The sequence below is a fragment of the Grus americana genome, chromosome 5, assembly GCF_028858705.1.
Source record: "Grus americana isolate bGruAme1 chromosome 5, bGruAme1.mat, whole genome shotgun sequence".
Lineage (NCBI taxonomy): Eukaryota > Metazoa > Chordata > Aves > Gruiformes > Gruidae > Grus > Grus americana.
This window is the reverse complement of record NC_072856.1, coordinates 21756296-21767499: the sequence shown is the minus strand read 5'-3', so window position 1 is coordinate 21767499 and position 11204 is coordinate 21756296.

Sequence of the window (11204 nt, the reverse complement as noted above, 5' to 3'; positions counted from 1 at the left end):
GGTACACAAGGCTTGCTGGAACTGGAAAGGCCAGCAACAGGTATGGCAGGTAGATTCTGCAAAGCAATCTGCAAACAGAGGCTTTATGGTTAGTTCTATGCAAATAAAAAATGAACCACCAAACCACCATTCTCAGGTTGCTTTCAGCAGAAATGTGCCCCTTGTTCTGGCTGTCTACCCCTAAACTCAATGACCCCTCAGTAGAAGATTGAGTTAATAGCTTGTTTTAGTTGTAGTCAACAGGCACAATGCTGTGGTTGATCACCATATATTTAACCAGCAGGCATAGCAAAGCAAGCTTCTGTTCTTTCTGGAGTCTGTGAAAGCTACAGAGAAGAACTTGATGTTTGTAGGTCATAGTGCATTTGTGTTCTTAGAAATCAGAAATTGCCAGCATGCTGCCAAACACATTGGCATATTGTAATAATTCTGCTGCTGAGACAAGAGCAACGACAGCACTTTCCTTTCCTAAAAACAAACTGTAATTAGTGATAAAGTGAGATGCAGTAACACTGTAATAAACAGTAGAGATGAGGCCTATTAGTTATGAAGCACAATGGAACTTTTCTCAAGAAGAAACAGTGGTGTTTACCCTCTTTCTAACACACCACTGTTTTTTCTTTAGCTTATTCACTGCCATATAAATGAATGTGCTGTTTTAAAGATAATAGCTACTTTTGTGATTTGGCGGTGGATCTAAATATCAACGATGGAAATACTGACTTTCTTAAAGTTTAAGGATAGTAATTTTTTTATTCTAGTATGTGCTGGACATAAAATAAGGGCTGTGGAAAATTCAGGTTGCAATAAGAAGCAAGTTTCTTCCAAATCTAGGGGGCAATTATATTACAGGCTTTGATTCCTGTTTCCTTCTCCCCATACTGAAACTTGAAAACTTATGAGGGATGTGTCTAATACCTATGCCCATACTTAGTTTCAAATGGTTCTTATTTTCCAACCATCCTTTTCTTTTTCACTCCAGCTGTTGTAAGGCAACACAGTAAGTTAATATGTGGATTTTTTTAATCAGTCTTTGGTATCAGCAATTCTCTTCCTCCTACATCATTCTGCCTTCTGTCCCTAGTGCAGGCAAATTTAGACAGTTTTCCACACCCTTTGATGTATTCTAGAAAATAGAGCTTATTTTACAGTAAATGGAACTGAACTTGCTTGGTGAAGTAGGTGCTACAGAGTATTTTAACATCAGAATGCAAGGGTACGCCTGCTTAAAATTCTGGAAGGTTCATGATAAACAATACACTGTGGAAATGCAGCCTGGAAAGTTACAACTGTTTCCAAAGCTCCAAAAAGAATGACTGGTACTCCACTGGAGTTTAAGCATGCTACCATAGAGATGACGTACAATAACATGTATTTAGTTATTATAGAGAAAATCTTTCCTTCTCAAGTACCCACCCTACTGTTAATAATCCTGAAAATATTGTCTTCTGTGTAAAATTCAGATATTTTTTCCCTCCAGCTAAAGATCAATAGGAATTTTGGAAAACAATCTGCCATACAGGGGATTGATGTCTGGATAACAGATTTGACTCTCTGAAATGTCAGGATTGAATAAAATCACTGGAGAAGTTAAAGGCAGAGAATCATTGAAGTACAGTGTTCTCATGGTGAATACACAAGTGCACAGCAAACTACACTATAGCAAACAACTTTTGATCAAGACAATTGGGGCAGGTGTTGTTTCTGTTTAAGGAAAGTCAGGTTAGATGGGTTGCTAGCATTTAGCATTGGCATCGACATGATACTGTGAGCAGAAACTCATTTAGGTTCAGTAGCTGTTAAAAATGGAAAGGGAACAATGAAAATAAACCATAGTCTGTTGTCAATAGCTTGTTAAAAAGGATTGCAAGAGATGCTTACTTGGGAGAATTTTTGCTTCTTAAAACATGCACAATTGTGTATCAGAGAAAGCAGTATATCTGCCTTTTCAGGTTTGTCCTCCATATGTGTTGGGGTGATGTCCCATACTGCAGACACCTGAGTGGTGTGGAAGGCAAAAACTATACTCCTTCAGACTGAGAAAAACTAAAGAAGCGTCTTGTATCCTTGCTCACCACATCACAAATTTACAAAGGCTTATGTCGTGGTTTCAGCTGAGAGTTATTTTCTTCATAGTAGCTAGTATGGGGCTACGTTTTGGATTTGCACTGAGAACAGTGTTGATAATATACAAATTTTTCTTTGTTATATAGAGATATTTTTGTTATTGTTGAGCAGTGCTTACAGAGAGCCAAGGCCTTTTCTGCTTCTATTATCACCACACCAGCAGGATGGCTGGGGGTGCACAAGAAGTTGGGAGGGGACGCAAACAGGACAGCTGACCCAAACTGATATTCCATACCATATGATGTCATGCTCAGCATATAAAGGGCTTGGGGAAGAGGAAGGAGGAGGAGGGACATTCAGAATGAACGTTGTCTTCTCAACTAACTCTTATGCGTGATGGATCCCTGCTTTCCTGGAGATGGCTGAACACCTGCCTGCTGATGGAAAGTGGTGAATGAATTCCTTGGTTTGCTTCGCTTGCGTGTGCGGCTTTTGCTTTACCTATTAAACTGTCTTTATCTCAACCCATGAGTTTTTCTCACTTTCACTCTTCCAATACTCTCTCCCATCCTAGCGGGAAGGAGTGAATGAGCAGCTGCATGGTGCTTAGCTGCCAGTTGGGGCTAAACCATGACAGTTTAATAGATTCTTATTGCTCATATCTTTCTAAAACATTTCATACAAATGATACAGGCAAAGAAAAGTGCTTGTATCTCTTGAATATGTCTGAGGCATAAAGATGTGCCTTGACTCTTCTGTGATTTTAATTAAAATGCTTTGGAAATATTTTCCTGTTCATTTCCCCACAGAAACAGGCCCATAACATCTCGAATGAATACCATATGTTCATGGCAATGTTCAGAGTACAAGGCATCTCAGGAAGTTCTCCACTGATTCCTGGAGTAAGTTACCTTTTACTTAATACAATACTTATGCTTAATGCATTATACACAAAGCACCAAAAGAGCTGAAGTATATCAGCAGCCAAAAAAGAAAAACCATTCAGTCTAGATTTGGTATCTGCACTTAACTTGCCATTTTCCTCTGAGCCACATCAAAGTAACCACTTACAATGCTCTACAATGTGACAACAGACAGCTACAACACTCACACACTGACACCACTTTATGGAGCAGAAAAGAGATGCAGAATCAGGACTATTTTCTTTGGAATTGAAATGGTTTTATTTTTATTAAGTACATTGTAGTCAAGGAGGCATTGTTTTCCATAACACAAACTAAAAAAGCACCTGGCTGGCATCCCAGCCACAAATTGTCCTTGTTGGATATCTGAACTAGGCCAGACAAGCCACTGAATAACTCCATCTCTATCCTGCTGATCACAAATGCACTCAGTAGAGTCCACATAAGAAATCTCAAAGACTTGTTGCATTATATACTCACAATGGCTGGAGTGAAGGCAGCTGTACAAATGTTAACTTTTACCATGGATAAAACCCCATGATGCAGAAGAGGCATGGAAGGTAAGCGCTCAGTTCTGGAGACCACTGAACAGTTCCAGAAGCAGAGAGACAAGGCTGGCTGTAAGTCATTGGGCAACTCACTTCCTCCATTCAGTGGACTTGCTCTGCTTCCTACAGTGCCAGCCAGCTGACTTGCATCTCTGTTTTTGATACTGATCTCTAGTTTCTGGCATATGTTCGTCTTCTTGGAAACTCCATAACCTTCTTCAGCTTGGTCTCCTTCTGTAACCTTCTATGTCACCTGCTGACATGTACTCCCCCTTCAGACAAATTATCTTCCTTGGAATATAATAGGAATTGCATGCTCATCTATTCTAAAAATCAGGCCTAATTACAGACTTAATTACATGGCTGTTTATATGAATTACAATCATATTAATTAATTGTTAATTCTTATTCCAAATAATCGGTTGGAACAGTACTGGGAAAAATCCAGTGTATGGCCTTTTATAACAATTCATTTGCCTTGGTGTTTGAGATCAAAGGCATTAGTTTGATGATGTCATGCTCTCGGTTTGAGACAACAAACCTATTGTGTTGCAATCAGCATCAACATGTACCAGCATCTCTTGCTTTTTTGCCTACTGTTTTCCTGCTGTATTGCTAGCCTACTATTCACTAAAGAAATGTTTTATTGTATACGTGCAAAGCATTTAGAAGATGCCTACCTAATTATTCTTAGGTTTTGGCAAGTCATGTATGCTGGGAAAAGTCCATATCCTTATAGGAGGATTTTCTTCTTTATGTCTAGGTTGAGGGCTTTTTCATTTGAAAAAAAAATGCATACAGAGGAAGTAACTATATTTCATATTAATTTATTATGTAATGTAGTTATCCTGAGGAGCACTATTTAATTTTTATTTCCACTCTAAATACTCAATAAAGGCATCTAGTTTTCTTCTTGGCTGGATGTGTTCAATATGAAATCAGAGCACACTTCTAATTTATTGTTTGCACACATCTTACCCAGTTTTAGTAGCAGTTACATGATTTTTAGTTCCTGATTTTAAAAAAGTTTCTGTATTTTCTTTCATATACCTCAGTAAAATGCTTGGTAAGCATCTGATAAGCCTGCAGTCCTCGGAAATCTGGGGTGGGATTGTGTTTGCAGTTTGGAGTTTCCTGGGCACCTACGCTTAAAACTCAACAGTCACATGTAAACATTTAACTGTCTGCCACAAGTTACTAGACAGAAATTTCGTCCTCTTTGATTCATGATCCAAATCTCCAAATCAAAGATAACAGTAGTTGACGCTGAAGATTGGATTAGATTTAATCAAAACTGAAGATTCAAGTGTCTCTTTTCTGCTGTTTCTATTTCATTGAATTTCAGTTCACTGTTATAAATGATCTGAAATCTATCAGAAAGATAAATCAAGCTATTCTCCAGCAAGTCCTTTGTTTCTCATTTTGAGAGTAGCTTGCAAGCTGATTTCTTACCTGTGTATGAGGTAGCTCTCTGCCAGTAATGCAGAAGTTGTATGTAACATGTATCTTTATTTTCAGAACATGCACAACTGCTGATGTTGTTAGAAACAGGTCTCCAAGTATATGGAAAAATGGATTGTTTTTATATAATACATTGCAGTGAAAATACAAAAGATTCTGTCAAAACCCAATCAATTAAGAAAAAAATCATTCAAGCTCATTCTCTAGGGAAACAAGAAACAGCAAGTCAAAACCTAACAGTGGTTCCTCTGTGCTTACTCAGTGATGAGAGTTCGTTGTTTACATGCAAGCCCCAGTGTTATTTTAGACATCTTTGGATATCCCACCTGGTCTCTAGCTGCCACTCCTGAAGAGCAGCAATTTAAAACAAACAAACAAACAAACAAAAAACAACAGGTGTAAAGGGCCACCACAATCCCAACATGCAACTTGGGGGGTAAAAAAAATTAAAGCACTAAAAGTAAATTATAAATGATGCTAGCTTCAACAACAGTGTATTTTACATATGTCTCAGTAAACAGCTTTTAACAAAGTGATTTGGCAACAGTTATAGGTACCATGCTCTAAACTGTAAAACACAGTATGTGCTTTACATTAATGAGTCCTGCTTTAGTGAATCTTGAAGAATTAAAACAGTTTACAGATGGACAAAGGCTTTCTTTTGAAAGAGTGGCAAAACCTGCTGGATTACAGTGGGTAGTGAACAGTTTACACAGGAGGAAATAAAGTAATCATAATGAAATATTTCCTCTTGCTTCACAGGCTTTCAATAGTTACCTCAAAATAAACCATTCAAAGAGTTTTCTGGATAGGCGAATGAATACGACATTCACCAATATATATATACATATATCTCATAGTCACAAATTTTTACTTAAAGTCTCTGCTTTTCTCCTTTTGCAGAATCTGTGAAGACAAATATCAACCAGTTCCTGACACAGGGCTGGAAAGTATAGAAGACAGCTTCAAGAAGCAGCACTAGCAGGGATTATTCAAAAGCCAGTGGGAAGATGAGCTAATGACTGAGAAATGACGGCAACACAAGGTTACAGAAAAGGAGGCAGCAGGGTTGTGGGTTTTTTTGCCTTAAGCATATGATTCACAAACTGGCTGAGATTTCAAGACTTACTTCTAACAAACAAAAGAAAGTGCCTCTAGAACATCTCTACCACAGTCAGAATAAGCTCCACACCAGGAAGACCCAGCCTTCACATTTATGGTGGTGGATAAACTGTTATCTTAAATATACAGGGACAAACGTAAATCTAATTATCTGGTAAAATTTCTCTCACCTTTAATGTCTGGAATCTTTACAATGTCCCCATGTAGCTAAACTAAATCACAGAATCATAGAATCATTTAGGTTGGAAAAGATGCTTAAGATCATTGAGTTCAATTGTAAACTTAACACTGCCAAGTCCACCACTAAACCATGTCCCTAAGCACCACATCTACACATCTTTTAAATACCTCCAGGGATGGTGACTCAACCACTTCCCTGGGCAGCCTGTTCCAATGATTGACAACCCTTATGGTGAAGAAATTTTTCCTAATATCCAATCTAAATCTCCCCTGGCACAGCTTGAGGCCATTTCCTCTCTTCCTATCACTTGTTACTTGGGAGAAGAGACCAACACCCACCTGCCTACAACCTTCTTTCAGGTAGTTCTAGAGAGCAATGAGGTCTCCCCTCAGCCTCCTTTTCTGCAGGGTAAACAACTCCAGTTCCCCGAGTTGCTCCTCACAAGACTTGTTCTCTAGACCCTTCACCAGCTTTGGACATGCTCCAACACCTCAATGTCTTTCTTGTAGGGAGGGGCCCAAAACTGAACACAGCACTCGAGGTGTGGCCTCACCAGTGCTCAGTACAGGGGGACAATCACTCCCCTAGTCCTGCTGGCCGCACTATTTCTGATACAAGCCAGGATGCTGTTGGCCTTCTTGGCCACCTGGGCACACTGCTGGCTCATATGCAGCTGGCCATCAACCAACACCCCCAGGTCCTGTGCTAGGCAGCTTTCCAGCCACTCTTCCCCAAGCCTGTAACACTGCATGGGGTTGTTGTGACCCAAGTGCAGAGCCCGGCACTGAGCCTTGTTGAACCTCATACAATTGGCCTCGGTTCATCAATCCAGACTGTTCAGATCCCTCTGTAGAGCCTTCCTACCCTCAAGCAGATCAGTACTCCCATCCAACTTGGTGTCATCTGCAAACTGACTGAGGGTGCACTTGATCCCCTCATCCAGATCATTGATAAAGATATTAAATGGAACTGGCCCCAGTACTGAGCCCTGAGGAACACCACTTGTGACTGGCAACCCATCCAAGCCATGAACAGCCAGTTCCTCCAGGAGAATGCTGTGGGAAATGGTGTCAAAGGCTTTACTAACATCTAGGTAGACAACATCCACAGCCTTTCCCTCATCCACTAAGTGGGTCACCTTGTCATAGAAGGAGATCAGGTTGGTCAAGCAGGACCTGCCAGTCATAAACCCATGCCAAGTGGGCCTAATCACCAGGTTGTTCTGTACATGCCATGTGATGGCACTCAAGATGATCTGCTCCACAACCTTCCCCGGCACTTAGGTCAGACTGGTAGGCCTGCAGTTCCCTGGATCCTCCTTCCAGCCCTTATTGTAGATGGGCATCACATTTCCTAACCTCCAGTCAATTGGGGGGGACCTCCATGGTTAGCCAGAACTGCTGATAAATGATTGAAAGATGCTTCAGCTTTCTGCTGTATCATCAGTTGTTTTCTTTGTCTTCTCACAATTTGATTGCTTGAAAGAGATGAGACTGAGTGCCAGGAGACCTGATACATGTGAACACAAAGGGTACATGCTTCCTCACTGATATTTCATGGTATCACTGGAAGCCAAAGGCAGCTTTTTAAGATGTAGTTGGAGCTGCTATCCTGATCTTTTCAGTCCCTCAGCACCTCTGTGGACAGTCCTGGTTGTATTTTCATGCCACAATTCTGAATGGCCAGAGGAAATATTTCTAAATTGCCTAAAAAGCCATAACTCTTCTGTACTTCTCAACAGGGAAATGCAAGATGTTATAACATCTGATAAATTTCTGTAGGCACAACCAATTCATTTGTGAATTGACCCTAAAATAATTCTGTACATAACTTGTCTCTCTAAATACTCTTGGGGGGAAAAAAGTGTGAATATTATTTTCATTTGAACCTGCGTATTGCTTGTACTATAAAGTGAATAGCAGAGGTGCTCTAGAATCATTGCCAAAATGAGCAAGTAAGCAATGTATTGCACTCAGAATATTTAGTTGAAATTTACACTATAAGCCAGAAGTCTCACACTCCAGAAGAGTGTAAGAAGTTTCTTTCTTGATCAACCAAAGGATCCATTATAGTTCCTATTTTCCATGAAAGGAAGAGGAAATGGTGTGATGCTGTTTGCTGAAACCTAGAGAAATTCAGTGCATGCTGCTAATGAAGACTGAGACATGACAGAAGGTATAAGCATCTGCACAAGCAAACAACCTCCACGGATATTTAATCTTATAATTTGTTTGGCAGGGAAGAAATTAAAAGTGCACCAAAGTTGCAAAATGAAACATTTACAAGTAGTTTCTTAAGACAGGCAGCTGAAACAGGAACTGGCTGATGACTAGGTCAACAGGGAGTGTCCTACAAGGTTCAATTGCTTGGATCCCTGCAAAGTGAAGCAAACAGCATGCTTTTACATAGATAATGCAAAAATAATGAAACTGTAGGAGAGAGAAAGATGTGCTGCACTAAGAATACAGTATATTCTTCATACAACAGTGAGCAGAAGTAAAAATGTTCACAGCTGCCCTTTCTTCCTATCTAAGTCTAGGCCACATGAGAGGAACTTTTAAGGTATAAAAAAGAATCTTCTCTTGATGTCTAATCTTTAAGGAGATAAATAGTGTATTCATTAACATAGCATGAATCATTTTCCTTAGTGCATGTAATGAACAAACAGAAAAATCTGTCATTTTCCAGCTAGTTATTTCTCATAATGACACAAATGTTTAACTTGCCAAGTAGGACAATATTGTTATTGTATCTGAATAATTATCCACTGTGATACCTACAAGTCAAAGCAAAACTGATGTCAAAGGGAAGGAGTGCAAACTGAATTCAAGCAAACAGTGATGGCTTTTCACTGATACAGGTCAGGCAGATTTTGTAAAGTAACCATGCAAAGTAGCCAGTCAAGCTTCTAGTAAATGATTTGCACCCCCATTTAATCAGCACATGTTGATTATCCTAAATTTCTGTGTTTCTTGGAACATTTACTTATTAGCATACTTCTACAAATCTCCAGCAGGCTACTGTGAACATCCTGCTTTACTCAAGCATCATTACAAAGAAAGAAATTACAGAAAGTTACAAGTTTAAAACTTATGCTTAACTAAGAACGTATTGAAAGGTACTTTCAACTGATCATTTTTTTCTCTATTTAATCTATTATGGATGTAATTGCCAGACTGACTTAGAGGAATCTGCTTTCTATGCCTTCAACATTTTAGGGACAAATGGAATAAAACATTATTGAATATGAGTTAGCAGTGTGCCCAGCAGTCAGATGGGCCAACTGTGTCCCAGGGTCCATCAAGCACAGCTTAGCTAGCGGGTCAAGGGAGCTGATTGTCCCACTCTACACTGCACTGGTGCAGCCTGACCTCGGGCACTGTGTGCAGTTTTCGGCATCTCAATATAAGAAGGATGTCAAACTATTAGTGTGTCCAGAAGAGGGCAACCAAGATTGTGAAAGGTCTCGAGGGTAAGACTTATCAGGAGCAGCTGAGGTCACTCGGTTTGCTCAGCTTAGAGAAGGCTGAGGGATGACCTCATCACAGTCTACAACTTCCTCAAGCAGGACAGTGGAGGGGGAGGTGCTGATCTCCTCTCTCTGGTGACCAGTGATAGGACTTGAGGAAATGGAATGAAGCTGCACCAGGGGAAGTTCAGATTTGACATTACGAAAAGGTTTTTCACTGACAGGGTGGCTGGCCACTGGAACAGGCTCACCAGGGAAGCACCAAGCATGTCAGAGTTCAAGGAGCATCTGGATGAAGCTCCTAGTTGTATGATTCAGTTTTAGGTAGTCCCGCAAGGAGCAGGGAGTTGGACTCAATGATCCTTGTGGGTCCCTTCCAACTTGAGATATTCTATGATTCTATGATCCAGTTCTGCAGGAAGTGCCATACAATGACCAAAGTTTGCATCTGATCCTAATTCCAACAGATCAAGGCAAGTTAATGTTTACTATTCCTTCTTTATTCATGTGAGGTGCTTTCTGAAACACTTCAAAACCAAACGACTAACCATCAAGCTATAGTTTAAATACAAGAATATCTACGTACTAAAATAGTTCAGTGACTATATTTACACTTAAGAGAGCCAGAAAGCCAGAAAACCAGACTGCTCAGTCTGCCCTCTGCTGGCCTTTCTGTATTTTAGTTTTCTCTTTAAAACAAACTCTGTCATTGACTGAAATGACCGAAACCAGTGGCATCATCAAGGTTTATTCCAAGTAATCCACTGGTGAGGAGCACATCAGTACCCATTTCTGAAGAATGATTCAGTGAACAGCTCTATGTGTAGAGATTAATAGGCTGATTAATATACTTTCTTGGAAACAAATTTTGGAAATTTATGCATATATTTCTGGTAATTTACAAAATACAGCAAAAGAAAACAACACATTTCATGCGCGTGCATTTCCCTGTAGAACGTTTCATTTTTCATGCTACATTACTAGTCAGAAAGAAAACTGATAGGAAACACATTGAAGATACTTCTCTGTTGTGCTAACATCCTTTAAAGCTACTGCCACAATGCTCATCTTCCTTGCATCCTGAGATCAATGTCATGCTCATCTTAGATAGACTCCTTCTTCTGCAAGAATAATATCTAGCTGGCATATTTTTAAATTATTGCTAGGACTTTAATTTAAATGACATATTCTCAAAGGGTTTGGTGGTGCCTCTTAAAACCAACAGAGAAAAATCTACTCAACTCTGTCATTTAGCTGAATTAAAAAAGGAAATATTCATAAATTAGATGTTTCTAAAACTTAACCTAGTGCACAGAGACTAAAAGGGAAGGATCAGAACATTTAAATTACTTAGAAAGGGTTATCAAAACATTAATCTCATTTTATTGGACTATCATTTAGCTAATACTTGGAAACTTTAAGGAAAATGAAAA